The following is a 23840-nucleotide window of genomic DNA, read 5'->3' as shown; positions in this document are numbered from 1 at the left end:
GAATGGAAGATTTTTATAATATGAAAGACTGCAGTTGTATTTACTTTTGTAAAGATTATTTAAGTGCTTTTTTCTTAGCTCAAAAAAAGATACATAGAAATCCATCATTTAATGATTTGTAATAACTCTGCCACAGCTTTAAAATGTTGTTTAGGGTTTTCTTTCTTAACTGATGTAAGTATGTGTTCTAAATTCAAACACACACTAACAAATGTAAAAAATAGACTTGTGTATAATGCAGCCACTGGCCAAATGAGAGAATATGGAGCACAGGGAGTTCGAACCATCTCAGTATTATGTGGTTTAAGAAAAACATGTCAACATCAGGCATATGTATGATCTCCTCCTCCTGCTCCAAGTCCTTCAAGAAAATAAAGTCTTGTACATGCAAATTTCTTTATGAAGCTGTTTCTGTATTAAGCAAATCACTGCATTAGTGTTTCAATTCAAGAGATGTGACATGTGATCTTGCACCATGTCTCATCAGACCACAGTAACTGGAAGCAGCAGCAAGTGGAAGTGACAGCCCCTGCCAGACCACAGCAATACAGTAGAGTTATAACTCAGTAACAAGGACAATAATGCGTGTCATGCTTGTTAGTCCTTTTTTTGTAAGAACTTTTTACCTCTGCTTTGATACAGAGTAAAAGTGGTATTAAACGCTAGCAGTGCCAGACTAAAGTCTGATTTTGATATGAGCTGAGAAGCCTGATTTTCAGAATCATGACTAATTCTGCCCTCAAGTTTTTGGGTTTTTTTGTGCTTTCATTGTTGTTGCTCTGGATAGGCACTGGTGCTTAATAGGCCTAACAATTCTATTCTAACTGGTATCACAGCATCCTGTGTCACAGCCCCTCAGAAAGTCACTGTCTTGTGATAAATGCATGCAACATGATCTTTGTTGTGACTGCAAACCAATTAAATCCAGACAGATGATTAAAAAGAAAAAGGGAAAAAAAAAAGCGCTGGCCATAATGGTTGCTTTTGGGGGGTAAAACCCCAAACAAATTTGCTTGTTACAGGTTTAAGTAGCTGCTGTTGCACTGTTGCAAGTCTGCAGTGCCTTTGTGAAAGAAGGTAATGGGCTGGAGGGAAGTGGGAGAAAGACAAAATGAAGTACCCTTATGTATGTACAGCATGTCTCAGGAAAGTGAAGTCAAGAGATGCAAGGATACTGAATGGGAGTGAAGAGCATGCTGTATTTAGCCATACAAAGAATAAGGTGTTTTGTACTTTTCTTGGGGTATTACGAAATCAGGTGCTTTATGCCATTAATGCTGTTGTTGTTTGCACTGCTGGAGTACCCAGAAATCCTATAAATATATAGTTAATTAATTCATTGTTCAATGAGCCCTTTTTCTGCTGTACAAAAGGACAAGTATCAGTCTCTTTGAGGTAAAGACTTTTTTCTACTATAAGTATTATAGAAGAAAACAAATAAATGGGATATGAAGCTGTAATCTCAGTGCCCTGAATAACCATTGTCAACTTTAGGCCTGATTTTACAGGCAAGTTGCTTGAAATTCTTCGAATAACTCTTGATGACAACAAAGATGGTAAAATAAGTTTCGGCAAATCTTGTAGACGACATGTCAAAATACGTTCCCATTTGCTGTCCTTTTAGAAAATATTGATTTTATTGTGTATGTTCATCACTGTAAAGAAGATTTATCTGAAGAGAATGTCAAGATGATGGTTATGCAAAGGCTCTCCTTGAGAGGAATGTCAGTAATGGAGAAGTAAATGGGTTCTTTCAAGCTGTTTAGTGAGCGGGTCAGAAATGGTAATCTCAAACGCAGGTATGGCTCACACCACAAGAGATTTCAACTCTGAGAATGAATAGCTGCATTTTGAAGGTGGGTTTGATATTTACAACAACAACAATAACAAGGGTGTTCCAAGTGTTAGGCTAAGTGGATAACCTTTTCAACAGGGAGCTGGATTTACAGTCCTTAGATTATATTCATTAAACCTATGAGAGCAAACTTGTGGTTCAGAGGTGAGTTGATGGAAGAAACATTGTGTGAAGCTGAAAACCATACAAACAGATTTAATGTAGAGGCATTTCCTCATCACTGTTTACCTAGATTTCTTGTATCAGTGGTGGTATGACTGCTTTTGAACTCTTGCAACTTTCTCAATATATTTTGAACAACAAAAAAATGTTCAACAACTTCCTGATTTCTTTTTTTTTTCTAATTAGACCACACTCTAATGACTGAATGTGCAACTGAAAAGGATGAAAAGATCTCAATCCAGTCATGAATGATCTTTTTTTTTGTACTGTTTTGATTTTCCTAGCCAGAAAGGTCAGGGTTATTCAGCTTCCACTTGGCCTCCTTCTCTGAACAAGTAATCCACATTTCAAACACATTACAAAGTCTAGCTCTGATAAGAGGCACTGAAGAGTACAACAGAATTCCAGCACATTACTCTGACTTGACTGCACCAATTACAGGACAGGCATGAACAAAAGGCAGTAATGCTCTTGGGAAGGAGGCTTTCTCCATATGGATGTGTGCTGGGGCAAGAGCATTGTTGACTTTACAGTCCTCTTTGATAAGTGATCAAGAACTATTATGTTTCTGTATACAGGCACAAAAGGCAAAATTTAAAGAAAATCGATGTTATCACCTTTTATTGTTGGGATTTAATTACAAGTCACCAAATCACAGAATGTGCTGAGCTGGAAGAGACCCACAAGGATCATGGAGCCCAGCTCCTGGCCCTGCATCGGACCACCCCAAAAGTCAATTACAAAAGCTCTGGTAGAGCTGTAATATGTACGTGAATGAGATTCCTAGCAGGATAGGAATGGTGGGTGTGGTTTTAACGGGTTTGTTTCCTGGTTAGAGGGATTTGAGGGATTGGGGGGGTTATGAGTGTTTCTTAGGGACTGCAGTTACAAGCTAGATGTTAAGTGAGTACAGTTTTGCTGAAGAACGCTTGCTATTTGTTGAACTTTTGGTGGCTTTGGCAACCAGATTGATCTCTGCTCCTGAGCTGGGTCACATCTGTATGCATTTATAAGAAGTTAACAGATTTGTTTGTTACCAAGATTACTTACACTAAGCTTGCAAGATTTAACAGAGTGCACACAGCAACTGAGACACAGAGTAATCTTAGTAATAGGGTTAGCTTTTTACCCGCATGAAACAGACAGGGAGCAATGACATTGAATCTTCTTGAGTAAAAAAAAGAAAAAAAAAATTTAACTTACTTGAACTTTCACTGTGAAAAGTAACAGATGTTGGAATTAAATTTATGAATGTTTTCGTTTTTTCTCTCATAATTTTTTAGGTATTCACTTATGGTAATGGGTTTTTTGAGTATGGAGATGCAGTTGGGGCCCTGGGGAATTCATTTGGCTTTCTCTATTATTTAGTAATTTGAATTGGATATTAGAGCAAGGATGATTTTTTTTCTTTTTTTTTACATTAATGGTTAAACTAGAAAAATAATAGCCTATAATAAAAATTTTACTTTTTCTAATTATAAGCTCTTCTTGTAAGTGTTGTTTAATTCTTGTTTTATTGTTACAGTATACAAAAGCTACCTTAACAGAGAAAATATAACAAGTTAAAAAGCAGAGGAAATCCTCCCCAACCAAACTGACTTTGGTTTTCTTACAAAAGGTGGTTTTTTTAGTAGACTCATGTTAGCTTAAGTAGAAAACAGGTTGTCATACTGTACTTCTGTTATTAGATTTTCACATGCTTGGATAATAATTTTAGCTACTGTTACTTCAGATTTTTTTAAAGCACTCTTTTGGAGGATTCTGCTGCAATTTCAGACCAAGACATGTAGTCTGCAGATACTCATATAAGTATAGATCAGTCTACAGCCATTCATGAAAGAAACGGTGCATGACCAATATGAATTCACAGAGGACCTGTGAAGAGAAAATTACTTTCCTGATGAAAAATGAAAGCAAGGGAGGAGAAATGAGGTTGAAGCATATGAGATTAACCTTGCTCTTCTAATATATAGAATTTTGTCATTTATTATTAAGGCTCTAAGAACTTGCCAAAATTATTTCTTCATTAGAATGCCAGTCATACTTCAACCCTCATCTTCCTGTCCCCAAAAAAGTTGAAGGAGTGACAATTAATTTTTGTGTAGTGTCTCAGCTTTTAAGCGAAGTATATCTTTCACATTTTTTGTGATGTGTATGGCCCTAGATTAATGAACAATAGACATTGTTCACCTAAAAGCAAATGTACAGCTGCAGACACAAGAAATACAAAATCAGTCTTATGGTGCAATATTTAATTTTCCTATTTTTTTTTCTCCCCACAAAAAAGATTTGGAATACATTGGGTTCTTTGAGTCAGCTGAGATACAGATGGAGCTAGTCAAATATGGAGCATGGCCAGCATTTCCCAAAAGATGTTTTCAGTCTATTTTCTAGTCAATAATTTTCATGGGAAAAAAATGACGATAACGTTGATGGTAGCGTCTTCCCTACAGAAAGCAGGAAGGATGGAATATTTCCATGGTGAATTAAAATGCACATGTTGCTGAGCAATGAAAACAAATTAAGGCAAATTCAGTAACTTCATTTTAAAAGCAACAGTGAGCTTTAATTGTCATAAATTCAGAACTAATTAAAAACATGTTGACAAAAATTGGCCCAACAGCTTGTCATTTTCAAATCTAAGTGAAACACAAAGTGCTGAGAATAAATTACAGGGTTTGAATTCAGTTCTTAAATTTAGTGCATTTGCTGCATGTAGGATATCTCATGATCTTTCAGGGGGATCACAGTAGAAAATTATTACAAAAATATTGTTTTCATATGGCTGATATTTACAAGTAAGCTCTAAACTTCTCTAAACTTTGAGAATAGAAATATTTGACAGTGACTGGGTCTAGATGGGTGATTCAGTTCTATTTTAACTCCATGCTGGGTGAGAACTAGGCATGTGCCATCTCTTCTCCTCCCTCCCAATATATAAGGAGGAAATAAAATGAGGGACATGGACTCTAATATGAAGCTCCAGGTGGTCCAGATGGGTCCCAAGTCTGGATTATTAAATAAATAGAACCATAAGATGTGCTGTGGCACATAAACTGCCCCCTCAGTATGTGCCCATCTGCTCTGATAATAACTAGGTGTAGTGTAAAAAGGAATACTAAAATCCCCAGAGGTTAACTATTTCAGGATTGATAAATTACCAAAACCTAGAATCATAGATTGGTTTGGGTTGAAAGGGACCTCAAAAATCATCATTTCAATCCCTCTGTCATGGGCCGGGATGCCATCCACCAGACCAGGTTGCTCAAAGCCTCATCCAGGCTGGCTGGCCACACTTCTAAGGAAGGGGCATCCCCAACATTTCTAGGCAGCCTGTGCCAGTGCCTCACCACCCTCAGAGTAAAGGAATTCTTCCTAACATCTAATCTAAATCTCTCCTCTTTTAACTTAAATATGTTCTCCCTTTTCCTGCCACTATCTGCTTGAGCAAAAAGTTATTCTCCCTTTTTTTTTTTTTTTTTTTTTAAGTCCCCTTTAGGTAGTGGAAAGTCCTATAAGGTCTCCCTGAAGTCCAGGCTGAACAACCCCAATTCTCTCAGCCTGTCTTCACAGGAGAGGTTTTCCAGCCATCTGAGCATCTTTCTGGCCCTACTCTGGACCCTCTCCAACAGGGGTCCAACAGTGTCCACATCCTCCTTGTGGTGAGGACCCAGAGCTGGATGGATCACTCTGGCTGGGGTAGAGGGGCAGAAACACCTCCCTCAACCTGCTGGCCACACATCTTTTGAAGCAGCTCAGAACACACTTGGTTTCATCATCATATGTTAGTTAAATTAACATGTTTCCTGAATGCAAGAAAAGTATTATTCTAGGGAATAGAGAAGATAAATCTTCAACCTGGAATCTTCAAAATATAAACCTTTGTATATGCAAGGTTTTGCTGCGACTCTCATATGACTGCAATGGCCTTGCAGTTGGTATTTCATATCTTTCTGCTCAGCCGGAAGGTAAATACACACTAATATTCTGAATTAAGTTCTACATTAATGTGTACACACCTAAAACATGCCACAGGGTGAGTAACTGCAGAATTCAGAAGTTTTTTCTTAGGTGAGGTGGTGTGCTTGTGTGTCACTATATACTGCAAACACTGGGCACTACTGCTGCATAAATCTGAAAGATCTGGAAACTGGGAGCAAAAATACCACAGATTTTTAAAAGTATAGGCTGATCCAAACATCCTTTCATCTCTACCCAACTTCAGTGAAAGGCTTATGACAATATACCAGATGTCTCTTAAAATACAGCCCTAAGTTAATTAGTGAAGTGCTCTAGGGTTCATCCTATCACAAGGTGCAAATTTACAAGGCCTGTATGTGAAGTGCAATGACTGATAGGATGTGGAGTAAAAGCATGTGATTATTTTAGTCTTTTAAAGAAATCAGTGGCAAGCATACCAGTGTGGGATTTCATTCTCTGAGCCAATTAACTTGTTTATAATTGAAATTTCCTGAATGACTTTGCAGACTTTGGCATCCTGTAGTGAGACCTCAGAAAACGAATAAGAACTATTTATACAATTGGTAGAAAGACATAGGAATAAAAGCATGTGTAGTGAAGGACAGAATAAAGTTGTTCATGCCTTCTTTGCTGGCTAATGGTCTGGGTAAATCTCAAGAGTAAATTTAAGTGCCTAACCAAATTTCAGCCTGTCTTCCTTTCAAGGCTCTGAATTGCTCAATGGCTGCCCTGAAGAGAGGAGAATAACACAATTTCTCAGCAATGGGGTATAGTTAAGAACTTAGTTCACTAAAATACAAGTTCTACTGAATTACACAGCCCCATGTGGAGGGTGGCATCCCTATCTCTAGGAATGCCAGTGGAAGTTTGGGGTCCAAGTCTTGAGAACTGCAAGTATAATATTATCCACTTAATGATTTTAAATCAGTTATAGCTAATATAGGAATGTACTAAAACTCTAGCACACTTTACAAGATAAAATTAGAAATATGTGGGGCTTTTATGTATGTATATATTGAGGTATGTTCAACAATGTAAAAGCAGGGCTGTATTTTCTCACGCACCTCATGGCGTAGCTGGTTTTTTGCTAACTTGTTGCATTAAGTTGTCAGACTCAGGCAAGAAATGACTTGAGTTACTTCATTTGAGGTATAATGAATACTTTGCTTAAATTATCTTCTTTTCCAACAGCAAAACACTTAGCTGAGAAAATTTAGTATAACAAGGTTCATACAAGAACAGGTTTTCCAGTATTCTCTTATGCAATTTAGAATAGCTGACCTTTAATTAACGAGCCTCTCAGTGGTGCACCTTACTGCAAAAATAACCAAGACGTATACTTTTAATATTTGTTCGTAATAATCACCACTGAATTTGCTAGTTCCATGTATTTAAAATAACCATAAAAGTTCTTCCAATAACTCCAACTGAATGTACTTTTTATATACTATAAAGGCCTTTACCAGCAAGTATTTAGTGACTTTGTTCGGTTACCATGGTAAATTTGAACTTTCTTTAGCTCTGAAAAAAAGCACCTTTTTTCACTATAAGGAAAAAAAGCGCTTGGTTTTGAGCAAGAAGAAAAAATGGACATAATTTAGCAGATGAGCTTGTATATTTTAAAAAATCTTTTTCAAAATGCTTTGAATATTTTTTTAAATTTAGATATCTAAAAACTTACTGAAATGGAGAAGAAGCAACTAATTTAATGGAAATTAAGAAAGTTCATAACCAGAGAATACTATCTATAGATATCTATTTGTATACATATTCCTATATATACAAATGGGAATTAGGTTGCATTCATATAATAAATTAAAGGACAAATGTTATCTTTGTAGTGTGATCCAGTTCCAATCTTGGAGAATTTAAGGAAAAAAATACCAAAAACCCCAAAACATAACCAGGTTTGTATTAGAGTTGTGCTTTATTAAACCTCTTATTTTCAGGTGAGAGATATGAGTGTAAGCATAAGACTTGAGTAGAGTAGAAAAGTGTAAGAATCCCTTGAATGTGGGGTCTTGCTGTGGGAAAATATTTAATGTAATGCAGGAAATAAATATTCTTGTGGGCACATTGCATTAAAATAATACAAAGATATACTTGAGGTATTCATGGTCTTTAACATCAAGCATCTTTATTTACATCAACTTGAGAAAATATTGATAGAAGAATTCCTTTGTAGCTTTTTTTTTTTTTTTTTTTTTTTTTTACTATTTAAAACATAAAGATTTATATCTGGTAATTTGGAATTATTTTTTGTGATGGTTATCAAGGCAATATGTTGGTAAGCAATTAAAATGTATAATCAAAAATGAGCATAGGACAAAATCCCTGGCTTGGCAGTATAAAGCTTTCATTAATTCCTGCTTGCCTTTAATATATTAAACATTTTTTTTTAATATTCTTTTGATGAAAGCCACACTACTTCTAATTACAACACAGGTACTTTTGTGATACTATAATAGAAAATGCTCTGATGTAGCAAACCAAGGAAAAATAAGATTATATGAGCTACCTCCAGCTCCATTGCTTAAAAAGGGTTCATGTAGTCAGCTAAGTTCCACTGGTTCTACTGTCTGGCAACTTCACTCCAAGTTTCTTCACCTTTCTTTTTCTCTTCAAAACTATTTAAAATATGAGTTTCATTTTTGTCAATCTTGTTGCTAATGGGAAATAAGAAAAAATATTGGCTGAGATGGGGGATAATTAAAAAAAGAAAGCAGTAGGCGTTTTTTCTTGGTGAATGATACAAAACTGTATTTGATGTGAGGGATAGATGATCAGAAACACTTGTTTTGTCTATTAAGGAAAAGGTCAAACCTTAATTTTCAGTGACTGATATTGTCTTAGATATATAAGCCATCTTTATTCCAAATGAACTATTTGGAGATTGGATATTCTTGTTCTAAAACAGTGTGAAATGTATCTGATCCTGTCCTGCAACGGAAAAAAAAAAGGTTTTGGTTGGGTTTTTTTTTTCCTCAGTGTTATCCTGTGATGGTAGTCCAGACAAGTATAATAATTTTTTTTTTTTTTTAAATCTACTAAATACCAGTCTTACTTCAAAAGCCTGGAATTTGGGGATGAGAATGTTTGTCCAAGATACAAGCTTTTGTTCCTACAAGTAGCCACATTTTCAGATTCTTTATGAGAAACTAGACATCTACTTGAGGAAAAAGCCCCAAAATTAGGATTAGATTTTTAAGATTAGTTTTAGTGTGTAGTTGTTACACAGTCTAAATATTTGTACACAAAATACTTAGATGCAGCTGATGCCTACATCTCACTTCAGAATAGATTGTATTAGCTTCTGGGATATAATAAATCCACTGGGCCCAATGCCTGAATTAACATAATAATTAAAGTTTCAGCACATTGTTGTAGGTCACAGTAAGAAAATGTTTAATCTTTCTGCATTCATCTGTGTACATTCAAGGCATTGGGAGGTCTACAGAGACTGAATTAAATTTAAGTGTATCAGAAATGAGCAGGGTGTTGTAAGAAAAATGTGAAAAAGATTTAACTTTGTTGGGAGCTGTTCATAATTGGTTTTGTTCTAACAATAAAAGATACAGCAAAAATTGGGTCACTACCCAAGTTACAGCTCAATTAATGAGAGAAAGCTGTGGGTGTATAGCAGCCAAAACACAGAATCATCCTGAGTCTACCCACTTGAGAATTTGGGTTTTGTTTGGTTCATAGATCACTGTCTGTGGTCAACTGTGTCTGTAGGAAAAAACAAGTGCTGGGCTGGAGTGAGTAAGTACAGGATGTAGTAGATCATCTGAAAGTTACTCTACAAAATTAGTAGAGTGTTAAGAGAATGAAATATGCTTTTCCAAACATAATTCTAGGCTTGAAAAATTGATGACATTGAGAGGAAGATTTAATGTCATTTTATGAGTCTTGAGAGAAGCCAAGGAATCCTAAAAGTTATCTTGTCCTGGCACTACTCAAAAGCCAGGGAGAAATCTGGATGCTGATTATTGCACCACCAGAAATGGGTCAAGATGCAGCTTGTCTTGAAACCAGTTTGGAAATCCATGGTAAATTCCTGAGTTTTAATGGAATCTTTAGCTGCGGTTTTCCTTTATTCTGAAGCAGGTTTTGGCTAATACAGGGGTAAATGGATTTAGCAATTTAATGGCTGATTTCCTGTGCTAGGCATCCACTTGACAAAAGAACCACAACAGGATGGGTGAAGAAAGTTCTGATTGCGTTACAGCATCCTGAGGAGCCAGGGCAGGTTGCTGTTCAGCTTTTCTTTGTGTTTGCGCAAAAAGCCTCAAAAATTGGAATAGAGGATAGAAAATAAAAATGGGGAGCCTGAAGCTGCTTAAATTAGTCTGTGTTTCTTGTATGGCAGCATGGAAAAGTTGCTTATTAAGTCAGTATTGGGGGAGTAAGGAAATAACTGAGAGGGGTGTAGCAGGAAAAACAGGAGCTGCAGGAGCTGCCCTTGGATACATGAAACATTCCTAATTTCATGGCTAACAGACTGATGAATGTTGCCTGCTTTTGCTTATGAGATGGAAATACTTCAGTGTGCATATTGTCTCCATAGCCCCAGACTAATGCACAAACAAATAATCCTCGAATAATAAAATAATCAACTTAACCTCTAGGTAAATTGTGGTTTACCTCTAAATTTCAGTTTAGGAATCCAATGGAAATGAACTTGGGTAAAAGAGAATTAAGAAAGAATGGACTGCTAGTCTGCAAATTTCCAATTTAATGACAAGCAGAATTCTTAAAGCACATACCTTTAATTTTAAACTATTTACATCTGTACCACTGTTTCATTTGAATACTGTGATATAATGTTACCTCAATAACAGAACTGATGGGCTGGATTCTAAAATACTTTAAACACAGCTTCCTACTAGCTTTGAATCCAAGCTCTTAGGAAATCTGTAGGGTGTCGGAGCCTTGGGGAGAAATATAGATAATAATTACAGAATGATTTCTTTACAGATGCAGTAATTCCCTTTCCTGAAAGTTCAGAAAGGTTTAAATAATTTTGTGAACATAATAACTGACCTGATGATGAATGTTAGTGTGTTTTGTCAAGAACTCTTAAATTTTAATTAATTTGAAGGCGTCCAGAGTAGTACTCTAATAGCTTTAGAAGTGTAATGACATGTACTCAGAATCAAATATCTGCTGTATTGTGCATACAGCACAATACAAGGCTTTACTTATTTTCTCAGGGTGCTATAAAATGAGGAGGGACTTTAGAAAAGCAAAACTATATTCAGCAACACAAAGAAAACAGTAGGGTTGTAGAAGAAGGTTGAATTAATAGCCTTTGTAACTCAGAGCACAAGCATTTTCTGTATATTGATCCTGTCACTCTGGCTATGGCACGATGGTATTTTCCTAATGTAATAAATGTAAAACCTAACCCAGCCCCTGGGGCTGTGCATCTAAACAGCTGATGGGTAATTACAGGAGACCTGTGAGTCACAGGTGGGAGAGAAAAAAATGGAGGCTGCTGGTAAGAGCATTTGTGTTCAAATTATGATTTGAAGCAAAATTTTGGTTGCTCTATCCTGTAGAGGGATTTTTTTTTTTTTTTTCCTGAGGGGAAAAGAAGAGGTTTATTACATTGAAAGTTTGCATAGAATTTTTTCTGTGCTGCAGTATTTGTGTGTGAATAGTCAATCTGGTTATAGTCCTTGCTCCTGAGTCCTGTGTGGTTTGGTGTGGAACCAGCAGTGATGCTCAAGCTGTGCAGGAGGAACCAACCTGTGGTTCCTGCTGTTGTTGACACAGGCTTCAGTCTTGCATTTTTTTCCACATTAGTTAGAAATTTGTGGAAAATAGGTATCAGTTGCCAGAACATTTGGTGCAAGGATACAGACTCCATTGCTTCTTTCTCTGCCCTCTCCAGTTGACAGCTAAGTGGAGTACCAGGAGCTGTGGTGAACCCAATCTTAGTGCCTTGAGACATAGAGAAACTTTAGGCTCTGAATGCAGATTAGATTCTTGAAAAAGTACGAGTATCCAAACCTGAAATTTATGTAATGTGCTTGTCAGTAGAGTGTCACTCCTTTTCTCTTTTGATTAGCCTTTGTAAAATATGTTAAATTATTTTTTCAATTGTGTTGTCTTCTGTAAGTGTTCTTTGGATGATTACAGGCTTGTTTTTATTTCATATCTGTAGGGCATGAGGCTGCAAATTATGCTAAGCTGCTATACAGTAATAATAAATATTGAAGTATTTTAAGCAGTTATTTTAGACAAGTTCCTGAAGAGGTGAAATTACTTCTTATTACCTAGTGTTTCTAAAATGAGGCAGTATCTCTGACAGTGTCGCTCTTTCTATCTACATCTTTTTTTTTTACCTTTTCCAGTACCTGAGAAATGAGTTCTTAAGTTTTATGTTAGATCCATGCAATGATGCAAATATGTCAAATTATCTATGGCACTCTAAGTATCTCACCTTCTTAGACATATTTATTGCATAAAGAGAAGGATAAAGTGGTGCAAATGTGCTTTCTTCAGTGGAATTTACCAGCAGATAACTTGGCCCAGTCACGACAGCAAATCTTTTCTCGAAAATATCAATACAGCACTAGAGTCCAATTATTTTTATACTGTGCTAATCTTCTTTTGCTTTTACAGTGTTCCTGCAGGCTTCTATAAAAAGACTATTGGTAATCTCAGTAGGGAGGCCTCCTTATCAAGCAGTTTCAAAGACTTATGACTTCTGAAAAAATAAGGATCAGGAGCTAATACTGAATTAATGGTGGAGGGGCTAGTCAGTCTTCAAAAAACTAAATGTGTAACATATATAATACTTGCAGAAGTTTTCTTGGATTTTCACAGATTTGATAATAAGACTTAGAGAAAGTTAGAAATCATTTGTATTTTTAAAGTACATGCCTAAAATGGTCCCTTAAATATAAATCTGGACATAGTTCTTTTTATATATTCATAGTTGAAAAGAAATCGGTGCGCATATAGTTTTAAAACTATGGTCAGGCCAAGAAACCTGCTTATCAATTTTTGAAAGTCTCATTTAAAAGAAAAATTGGTATCAAGAGTAGCTCTTGAAAGCCTTATTGTTTTTTATAGCTTACTGGAAGTATGTTAGAACATCGTTAAACTCTGTTTAAGAGTGAATGTTGCCAAGCCCTGGCTATGTGTTGAAAAGAAGAATGAGAAATGCTGGGGAGAAGGACCTGGGGGTCCTGGTGGACAATAAGCTGTCCCTGAGCCAGCAGTGTGTCTTTGTGGTCTAGAATGGTGTCCTGGGGTGCATTAGGAAGAGCCTGAAGGTCAAGGGAGGCAATCCTGCCCCTCTGCTCAGCCCTGGTGAGGCACATCTGGAGTGCTGTGTCCAGTTCTGGGCTCCTGTGGGCAAGAGAGACATGGAGCTCCTGGAGCAGGTCCGGTGGAGGGCTACTAAGTTGGTCACGGGTCTGGAGAACCTCTCTCCTGAGGAAAGGCTGAGGGAGCTGGGGCTGTTCAGTCTCAAGAAGAGATGACAGAGAGGAGACCTCAGCAAAGTGTCTGAAGAGAGCTGTCAGAGGATGGACCAGGCTCTACTCAAAAGGATGAGAGGCAGTGGGCAGGAACTGATGCACAGGAAGTTCCACCTGAACACGAAGAAGAACTTTGCTGTGTGGGTGAGTAGGCACTGGGACAGATTACTCAGAGAAGGTGTGGAATCTCCCTCACTGAAGATATTCCAGAACCATCTGGACACAATCCTGTGCCATGTGCTCTGGAATGATCCTGCTTGAGCAGGCAGGTCAGACCAGATGTCCCACTGTGGTCCCTTCCAGCTTGACCCATTGTGTGATTCTGTGAAGTGATAGCAAGAATTATCTCATTTAACAACCTACAGTTGTTACTTGAAACACGTTAAGGTATCCATCAAATTTCTTTGAATTGTATCCTCCTTTATCATGTTATGTGAGTAAGCTTTAGACAATCATGGAAAAAGGTATAGGGAAATAGGTTTCAGAGCTTTAACATTTCATTGGTGTCTTGCTATGTGTTAAAGAAGCTTTTCTATGCTACAGAATCAGAATGTCCATAAGTAGGCTTGTTTCATGAAGTGGCTCTGTAGTGGAAATTACTTATTTCAGCAACACTTTTTTCTTAAAACTCTTTGTTATCTAGCTGCTACTACTCCTTTAAAGTTTGATGTAAATTGCATCAATAGCTATCTGTGATTATTAACACAAAAATCTTACTTACATATTTTATCTGCTATCAGATAAATCAGATTTTGAGACTGCCACATGTGAAATTACCATCTGAATATCTCTGGTTGTTATTTATACAAAACCCTGGTGTTACATTCAGACATAGGCTCTTGTTTATGTGTACAGTGCTCTTTCCTCAACATCTCCCACGTTCTGAAATATCATAACCTAAATTTTGATTGGGGGTAGAGAGTAGAAAGAGTATGAAAAACAGTTATATTCTGTCAAACCATTACAAAAGTAGTGGTAGTTTTGCTTTTTTTTAATTGTCCTGGAAAGTGAGTGTTAAGAACAATAGTGCCAGAGAAGCAAAAAATAGCTAAAATACATCACTATAGAATATCATCTGTCATACTTCTGTAAATTTCATGAAGCTTTTGTGTCTTTTCCAGAATAAAATGTGTTAAATTAGTTTGAATTCAGTTTGCCATTTCCCCTGTCCTTAACATGTCCCTACTTTTATATATTCTTTTATCTGACTGCTGCACACAGAATACAAATAGAGGTGTGAGGGTTTTTTATTAGTAGGACTTATTCTGATCTTCAGATGTGAATGGAGATTTCCAGTGGCTGCTGATTAGTGAGAACACTGACCAGCATATGGCTTAGCCAATCTTTGCCTCTCAGCAGGGATTGCAGTGCAGTAAGAAAGGTCTCTGAAGGAGAAAAACTAAGATACAGGGAAGAAGAGAGTGGAGGGCAGCATTGAAACAACAGGGGGAGAAAACCTGAAATTAATAGGTCAAAATATTTCTAGGCAGGTATGTCACAGGCTGAAGAAGTGGTAACAGCACTATCATAGCCATCAAGGTTTTCTGTTTGTTGGGAAGTCCTTTTGAGTGTTTCATCTGCATTTTTAAATAATCATTTCCTGATTCTGCATTTGCCCTTGAATGTTTCTTACCATACATATGCAGGGGGTTGCAGTTCTGTGTAAATACCTGTGGGTATTTTTCTCTGTAAAGTACACGCAGTTCAGCTGCTTTTATGGCCTTGACCTTGAACAGAATCCCTGTTATACAGACAGCTACTGATACCTTTTAAAATTTGCCTCCATTTAAAAATACATATTTATTTTTTTAACTGTGGACACATAGTTGATTCTTCTTTCCAGAGCAGAATATTGTCTGTTCTTAGCCCAATTCACTAAAGGTCTGTGCTGTGCTCAGATTAAATGTTTGTGTTGTCCTTAGTGCTTTGTCCATCAGTTACATTCATAAAGGTAAAATATCATTAGTCATTGCAGTGATCATTAATCAATTTAACATTTGGAGGAAGGTGATCTGAATTTTTAATGAAGTTTATTAATCATTAGAGTTCAATACCAATTATTTAAAACAATTAAATTGGCACTATTCTTTTGCTCACTAAATGAAAATTCTTATACCTTTGTCTTCCTTTGAAAGAACTGTTTCCAAAAACATTATATTGAATTTCTTGTAACGCTCACGTTAGTTTTTAATAATAACCTTTCTGATCCCGTAGCTCATTTGAACACCTGACTTAGGTAGTAATGGTGGCTGAAGGTAATTCTGGGGTGCCAAAAGAAATATCAAATGCATCACAAGAAGGCTTCTTGGTCCTAATACTACTTCTTATATGAAGCCTTATGTTAAAAAATACAGTTTTGGCTGAATTATTGTCCACATGACAATTAATTAAGATGATGAAGCTCAAAGAGTTTTTTTGACTAATGGTCTGCCTGTCTTTGAGAAGTTTTGAGGTTCTTCTATATCCAGAATTAATCAATAAAAAAGTTCTTTTACTCTTTGTAGCTGACATAGTAATTCCCTTCACTTTATTTGAAGAGGCAGGGCTGCAAAGAAATATTAGGCATGGCTTGTTTAGATCAAATATTTCTAGTGTAGCAACAGGCCATTAGCACATCTCTCTGCTTGTTATTTTGAACAGCAGATTTCTTCACCTGAGACTTCAGCTTCTCAGATCCCCTTTGTTGCTGTAGGATCTTTTCATGGAACGTATTCCTCATATGCTCAGTAACTTGGAAAGATATTTCTTTGTTTTCATGTGAAAACTCTTGACATTTAAAATATTAAATGAGAGTATCCTCAACAGGCTGGAAGATGTAATAAAACAACTGTTTTCATATTAAATTTCCCATGTTTATAGGAAGACCAAGAGTTATAAATAGCTTCTTCCAAACATGTTTTGAAGACTAATACAGAGATTGAACAGACTTTTCCCAAAAGTTTTTATGTAGATGCTCCTTCAGTGATACAATCTTAGCCACAGACATAAGAAAAAAGTGATGTTTTGTTAATCCCCTCTGGAAGGTGTTTTGTTTTACCTTTTTCAAAACCATGCTGTAGCTCTTTTTACTGAGTCAAATGCTACATATTCCTGTAGTACCTCTCTGAGGCAAGTGCAAAACTGGTTTTACAGCAGTGGCTCATCGTGTACATAATACCACTGCAGTGGCATTCCCTCTGCATCTCTGGAAAGCTTATTGCTACAAAGGGGTTCTTTTAACAGGAATTAATTAGGACTAGAAAATTGCTTGTTGTTTTTTATTGCTTCCAAACCCCAGGACATGCCACACTAATCCTCTAGTGCTGTGTGGTGCCATAAGAGAGGTATTCAGCTGATGTCTCAGAAGTTTCTTATTAGCTTTGAAACTGGTCCTTATCAGATCATTTAACTCGTTAACTCTTTCTACACATTATGATAAATTCATATACTATGTTAGTTAGAGATTGTTTTCTTCCTTATTCTTACATTTGAAATGTGTGTTTTAATGTAATGCCAACAAAGTGAAAAAAAAACCCAATTTTCTTTCTTCTCGTATTCCACATTTTTATTTAGGACAGTGAAAAATGAATGCAACTCATTTGGAAAACCCTCAGCAAGGAGTAAGGTGCTACTTCTTTATCCAAGGAGCAGTTCAGAAAATGGATTTTTGTCCAGGACAGAGGCTGCTTTCAATTTTTTCAAGAACAACTGCATTTGTTTTTTGTTCAGCTCTCCTCTGTAAGATACAAGCAGAAGAGAGCCAGCCCAGGCTGCAGAGGAAGAATTTACCTTTCCTGTTTCATCACTCAAAGCAGATTAATTCTAAAACTTGTATTTGCACAAGTTATATAGTTACAGGGAGTAAAATTTAAAATGCTATCTTTTCCTATTGTAACATCAGTTTTTCTACCAATTCTGTAAGCAATCTGATACTGAAAGTCAGTGCTTTTGATCCTTTGAAAGCTACAAATCTGCATTTTGCAGTTGAGCTATAGAGTCATTGGAAACCATGAGGCCTGGAAAAGGCCTTTGGAAAGTTGTCCAGCACAGTTTTTAGCTTGTTGCAGAAACTTAAGCCTGTATTTATTTGTTGGTATAATGCTGCTCTGATTTCCCAACTACCAAAATTCACAATTGAGTTTTAAGGCAACAGCAAGGCTGAGTAATAGCAGTTTCTCCTGTGAGTGTAGAATTGGTATGAGAGTCTTTGATATTTTGCAGTTTATTCTTAATTTAATGGGAATGACTTTAAATCATGATTTTAAACTTTGAGGTTTTGAGAATTATAGGAGAGGCATTATCACTAAGATATAAAGTGGAGGACACTGTAATCTATTTATTAATGATGCAACTCTTAATTGGAGAAAGGTTCTCTTATTTTCACCTTCTAGCAGTTTAGTATTTAATGTACACTAAGATGGCACCATTCCTGAAAACTCCTGCTCGCTTTCCTCTCCCTCCCCAATTGCCAATCTACTTTTGAAGTGCATACTCTGTGATTAAATAAAAGGACATGAAAATTAGTGAGGAAATTGCATGGTGTAGCCATTTTAGTAATGAATTTAAATGGCTGTTTAGCAAAATGGAGTAATTTATCATTTATCTAATGTTCCCTGTAAGTCATTTATCATGAGTATCAACTATCATAATTCTAATCTGAGATGGTGGGGAGGGATCAGAGGCTCATACTTCAGAGGTTCATACTTCTTGTAATTGGCTACTGATTTAATGATTGTGTGTAAAACAAAACAGGAGCTGGAAAACTTCTCCAAGGTTCTTTGCATCATGATATTATACTTGACTTTGTATCAGTTATGCTGTTACATTTTTCTTGGCAGGTAGAACTTTTCTTTGCACCTCATTTTACTTAAATGCATTCTAGTTTTACTTTTATGTTGGGCACCAGTAATGCAGACTTTGGTGCCCAGGATCACAGGTGCAGTGTGTTTTTTGAGATAAACCATATTCTGATAGTATAATGTCATGAACAAAGACAATGGCAGTCCAAAGGACTTGGTTATAACAATTAACCAAAGTTTTACTTTGTCATGGTTTTGAGTGGAACATTTTCTGCCAGAGAAAGGCTTGAGTTGGTTCACCAGGTCCCCGAATCTTTGGAATCAATAGACACTTCTGCAGCTTTTTTTTTTTTTTTTTTTTTTTTTTGCAAAAGGATTATTTAAAACAATAATAAGAAGCCCTTGAGAAGTGATTCCCCAGTCCTTCAGAATAAATTGCTTATGGTCTTAAATAACCTCTCTGGTTTTGTTCTCACATTGGGCTAGTCATGATTACCTCATACTGGACTTACCCCTTCACAAAAGGAAGGAACACAGACATTTGTATTTACTGGAGGGGGAAGGGAGCATTAAAAAAAAAAGAAATAAACAGGTAGATATTTCCCAGCTGTGGATTTGGAATCATGAATCTAATTTTATCTCCGAATTGCTGCCTTGGAATTTTCTGTGGAGGCTTATTTAGGGGCCAAGGAGTATAGTTTCTGGAAAGGAAAAGAAAGATTGTGAGAAATGAAAGGAAGCATGGAAGATTCTTCTGTTAAAAAAAATTACTTACAAGACATAGGAACAAAAACTGCTAGTGCACAACAACAGCAGTACTTCTAAAAATTAACTCAGCCATAACTGATAAAGCAAACTCTCTGCATTCTCTCAGAATTGATTTCTTAGGCTTTATCATAATTCTATCCTTTTTGTTGGTTTCATACTTAAGTCTTAAATTTGTTAATTAGACAGTAATATTTTGGTTTCTTCTTTGAGTGCTTGTAATTTATTTCTAGATGTGACCCAGTCAGAATTTATTATGTGATTGGGAATCAAAAAATGGTCAGATTCAGTAGAACATTTGGAGAATGACTTTATAGTTTTTGTAATTTTTCATCTTAAGATCCAATGAGTGATGTATTAATGGAAGGGTAAAGGCTGACTTCCTAAAAGAGCAGCGTGCTGAGAAACCTTGTGCATTGTGCATCCTGGGACCATTCCGCATTCAGTGGTGCACACCTCGTGTGGAGAGTATTCCCATTGTATGGAATGGCAAACCATTAGTTTGCTATTACTGCAAAGTTTGCCATGGAAGTAGCAGTTCAGGCTGTGTGTTTTTATTCTATCAGTCATTCTTGTTAACGGTTTTGTCCACATGCTCTTTTAGTGTAGTTTTCCCAAGCTGCATTACTTTTACAGAAAGACTTTATAAATAAGTTGATGGTGTAGCAGATAAATGTTTGAATTTTAAATTGTTGTGAAATGGAGCACTAAACAGTACATCTGGGAACATACTAGACTCTGGTTTGGCATAGTTTATTTATTCAGAACACATTTAATGTTTTGAAGACTGTCGAGAAGGAACTGGGCTCTCAGAAGTAGAGTATCACCAGCGTCAGCTGATTTTCTCTTTGACAGTAATTATTTTGGCAGATAAATTGACAACTCTCTAACAGGTTTTGCTGTGTAATAATAGATGGGTTTGTCACGGGGGTTATTGGGGTATAGTTAATAAACTTCTGGGTTCTTCATACGTAAAGGAACATTGCAGCTATCAACAAACAGATTTGATTTAGTCCTGCTATATTTTTTTTTTCTCTTGTCTACAGTCCCATTATCATTACTACTTATAAATATCAGAGCATCTAGTCCTGTGTATGTGATTTAAATCAGGCATGGACACATGATCAAATAATTATGGAATCAGCCAGACCTAGTTTATGATGTAATACTGCCAGTGAGATGGGTGGATGTGCTATAAGGCTTAGCATAGTGCATATGTAGGATTGTAAAATCTGCTAAGGCTTATGGAAGTATTTCTTCTACATGTTTCAAGAGACTAAGGGCTTAAATCCACCTCTAAATAGCTGAATTTTCAAACTGTTGTTGACTTCAATGGGGCATAAAAACAAACCCTTCCTGCAGCAACAGGTGTTTTAGCAGAGCATTTCTATTGTTTGAATCCTTTCTGTGGCACAAACAGGTCGTGTCTTTCTGTATCTGCACATTTCCTGTAGTTCTGGATTTCCGTTGCCCTAATATACAGCAATTTACAGTACTCAAAATTCGGAATAGAAACATGTCAAACTCCCTTATGGTGTTCTTATTATCTTGTGCTTTTCTGTGCAGGTAATTACATTTTAATCATTAAATGAAGTGCAACACTTCATATTGGCTAGAATGACTGCCATGCATTTTTAATGGTTTCTCTAAGTGCCATTAAGTGATAATTTGAAAAAATAAACGAACAACCAGCAGTTTACACAACTAGTTATTAATGAAGCTTGTTCTTAATTTGCTTAAAGGATCAACAAAAATTTGGTATGTAATGTAGCAATAGATTCTAACTGGGTTTTTTACATAAAACATTTGAATGTTTTATATGTGTATTTTTTTTAAATTCTCCATTCTAAATACATGCATTCATATCAAGAGTTAAATAGCACATCTTCTTGACATTAAAAAGTTGACACAGGGTTGATTACCAATATTGTTCAGTGGCTTTTCTGTCCTTTGCTGAAACATTTTGACTTATGTGCCTCCTGCTGTATGTGTGCTAAAAAAGTCTGGTTTTCAGTGACAAAACATGCAAAAGATTTATAACCGGATTTCCTCTTCTAGGTTTTCCTGAATCTTTGCTAGCCTGTCGCAGACCTGTGGCTGTTTTAGCTCATATTTTCCCATTTCAGGGCTGGGTATAGCAAGGCAGAGTTGGAGTTGCAGTGCCCCATCATTTCCCAAATATCAGTGCTAGATTGAGGGTAAAGATGCCTGAGGTTTCATCCAAGTGATCATAAGAGGGAGGTTTAGTTTTTGTGAGGAACAAATTACTCTGAAGACTAGAGAAATGTGGAGATATTTTGTTGGTATTTCCCCCACTTTCAAATAATTTCTGTGAAATTTGCAGCTTGGCCAAACTAGACTATAGTCATAGAAGATGATATTTGAATTCATGGCATGGAAACAGAGTGAAAATAGCAAATAATGGGTATTTTTTGGTTTGACAGGTGAGCAGAAAAGATAGTTTGGTAGGAAAAACATGCAATTAGTGTCTTTATGCACAATGTTCAAACAGGTTTTTTGACTGAAGTGTCTTCTCTGAAGTAAAATACTCTGCTCAATTTTAGCATTTTTGTTTTCAAGTCAAATTCTGTCTTTAAACAAGTGAATGCTAGCTTGATACGAATATAAGTAACTTGTTTAAAATTTTAATTTGGTGACATTGATAGGTATCATGGACTGTATTATTAAAGCTAAAAGGAATGAGAAAGGGTTCAAAAATTAACAGTGAATGCTGCAGGGGTATTGCTTGAAGAATTACTCAATTTTTTCTTGGATGACCTGCTTGCTTCTTCAGGTCCTTGTTTAGGAATATTTTTTTTAAAAAGGGCCTGGCATGTATTTAAGTTCCATGCATATCCATGTCTGTGTGAATGATCTGGTTTTACAGAAGTAGTTTACAGTCCATAATGTTTGTACATAAATATTTTGCACAATGTCATTGATGTCCTTCAGGTTTTTTGTGTTATAGTCATTAAATACCTGGGACAAAACTACACATACCAGTTTGCTGCATCTGTTTTATCATCTCTCCGTTGTAGGTATTCAAGCTGTTTCAATATGCTTGGGCACCAAACACCCATCACAAATAAATTTGCTCTTGAGCATTTTATGCTTTTATTAAATATTCATTAGATGAGATGCAGGGTATTCCTGCAGGCCACTGCTTTGAGTGCACTGGAACCCCAGAAAATGGACTGTTTGTGAATCCTTTATGCACCATGAGCCAAGGTGTTCCTCCTCTACTGAAATGTGTCAGGGTCCAGGATGGGTTGCTATCAGTGCAGTGGTGTTCTGCATGTAGGACTGATTTGGAAGGTTTAAGGCCTGGAGAACACATCAGCTCCTCCTGCATATTTACTGTGCATGATGAATGGCCAAGACAGGAAGCAGTGTGTGTGCTATGTGTGACCAGCTTGTTACTTGTTGTAACAGGGGAGCATGGTTTAATATGAAGCTGGAGACTCTTTTAGTTTGATTTTGTGTTCTGTGAGATGTGCTGCCAACAGCAGGAAGAGGCATCCTGAAGGGTGCTCAGGGAGGTGGTCTTTTTTTTTGTTTTTTTTTTCCTTTTTAAAAAAGTGTTTGTTTACAAAATAGGCCAAGGCTGTGAAATCCAGCTGTAGATTTCTTGTAGCAAACTGATTTCTTTCACTTGGGGTTAGATCCAGCTGAATCTTGCTTTGAGCTGTAAAGAGAGTATAATTGATAAACAGTCACTTTGAGTTTTTTACACTGTAGTCTAGTATGATTTGGCTGATGCCACAAAAAACCCCCACCCACCTACCCTACCCCCCCCCCCAAAAAAAGAAAAAAACATAAAACAAAAACCCACCAAGAGTTCTGCATCAAATCTGAGAGAAAGCACTTCAAGTAAACACAGACTAATAATTTTTAATGTTCTTATCTGAAATATTTTGTAATAGTGTCTGAACCTACTGTGCTCTATTATCTAAAGAAAATCATTTTCAATATCCAGGATCAATGTTAGTGTATAGGCTACAACGAAAGTCAGATACACCCAGGAACTTCTCAAAAAATCTGTGTCCTCACACCAGCTCTTTTCATGTTCTGTCATTCACTGGTCTCCTAATTTTCTGCTGTTATTTCCTTTATCTATATATTTACACATCTGTTTTGGTTTTGTTCTAATGGTAACACAGTGATGTATGCAGTTTTGTCCTGGTGATTGAGTTTATTCTCAAGAAGGATGAAATTTGATATCTCCAGGTTTTCATACCTTCATCCTTACACTGCATAAACACCTACAGGTTTTGACTGGGATTTTACTAACTTATTATTAGCTAAACTTTTGTAACTATTTTTGTAAACTACTGTACCTCTAAACTCTATACACCTCTAGTGTAAGGTCAGTGTACGTGTTCATGTGTAAGATTTTAGGAAAAATGTAATCTCCATATATGAAACTTGATTTTCTGAGATTGAAAGCTCAGCTATTTGTGTTTCACCTTCAGGATAAACTAAAAGAAATAACCTGTATGGCACATATACTAGCTAGTAAAAGTACATCCCAGAAAAAAAACCCTGTTCATTTACTGATGCATATTAACTTGCTCTCTGGCACAGTGCTATAAAAAGCTTTAAGGTGGATTCCTAAATGAATGCTTTGTAGCTTTAGTTTATTTAAGACCTTAGGCAGATCTGCTGGAAGTATCTAGGTTATTGATTCTTTTTGAGGTGTCATAATTTTAGTGAGAGTTGGAAAGGAAAAGATCTGTGTTTTGACTAGAGTAATGCTTTGGTCTGTACATTCACCTGAATTATACATATTTAGATGTGTTTCAGATC

At 36.4% G+C, this 23840-nt stretch overlaps 1 protein-coding gene across 1 annotated transcript in view; it reads left to right on the top strand.

Moving 5' to 3' along the window:
- The window catches only part of NRXN1 (neurexin 1), a 516697-nt gene that overhangs the window by 206017 nt on the left and 286840 nt on the right, over positions 1–23840 (top strand). The gene's annotated exons all lie outside the window — the stretch shown is intronic.

Source organism: Corvus kubaryi, unplaced genomic scaffold, assembly GCF_017639235.1.
Source record: "Corvus kubaryi isolate FWS band 111438036 unplaced genomic scaffold, C.kubaryi_AGA036_p1.0 76, whole genome shotgun sequence".
NCBI lineage: Eukaryota > Metazoa > Chordata > Aves > Passeriformes > Corvidae > Corvus > Corvus kubaryi.
This window is presented reverse-complemented; position numbering and strand designations above follow the sequence as displayed.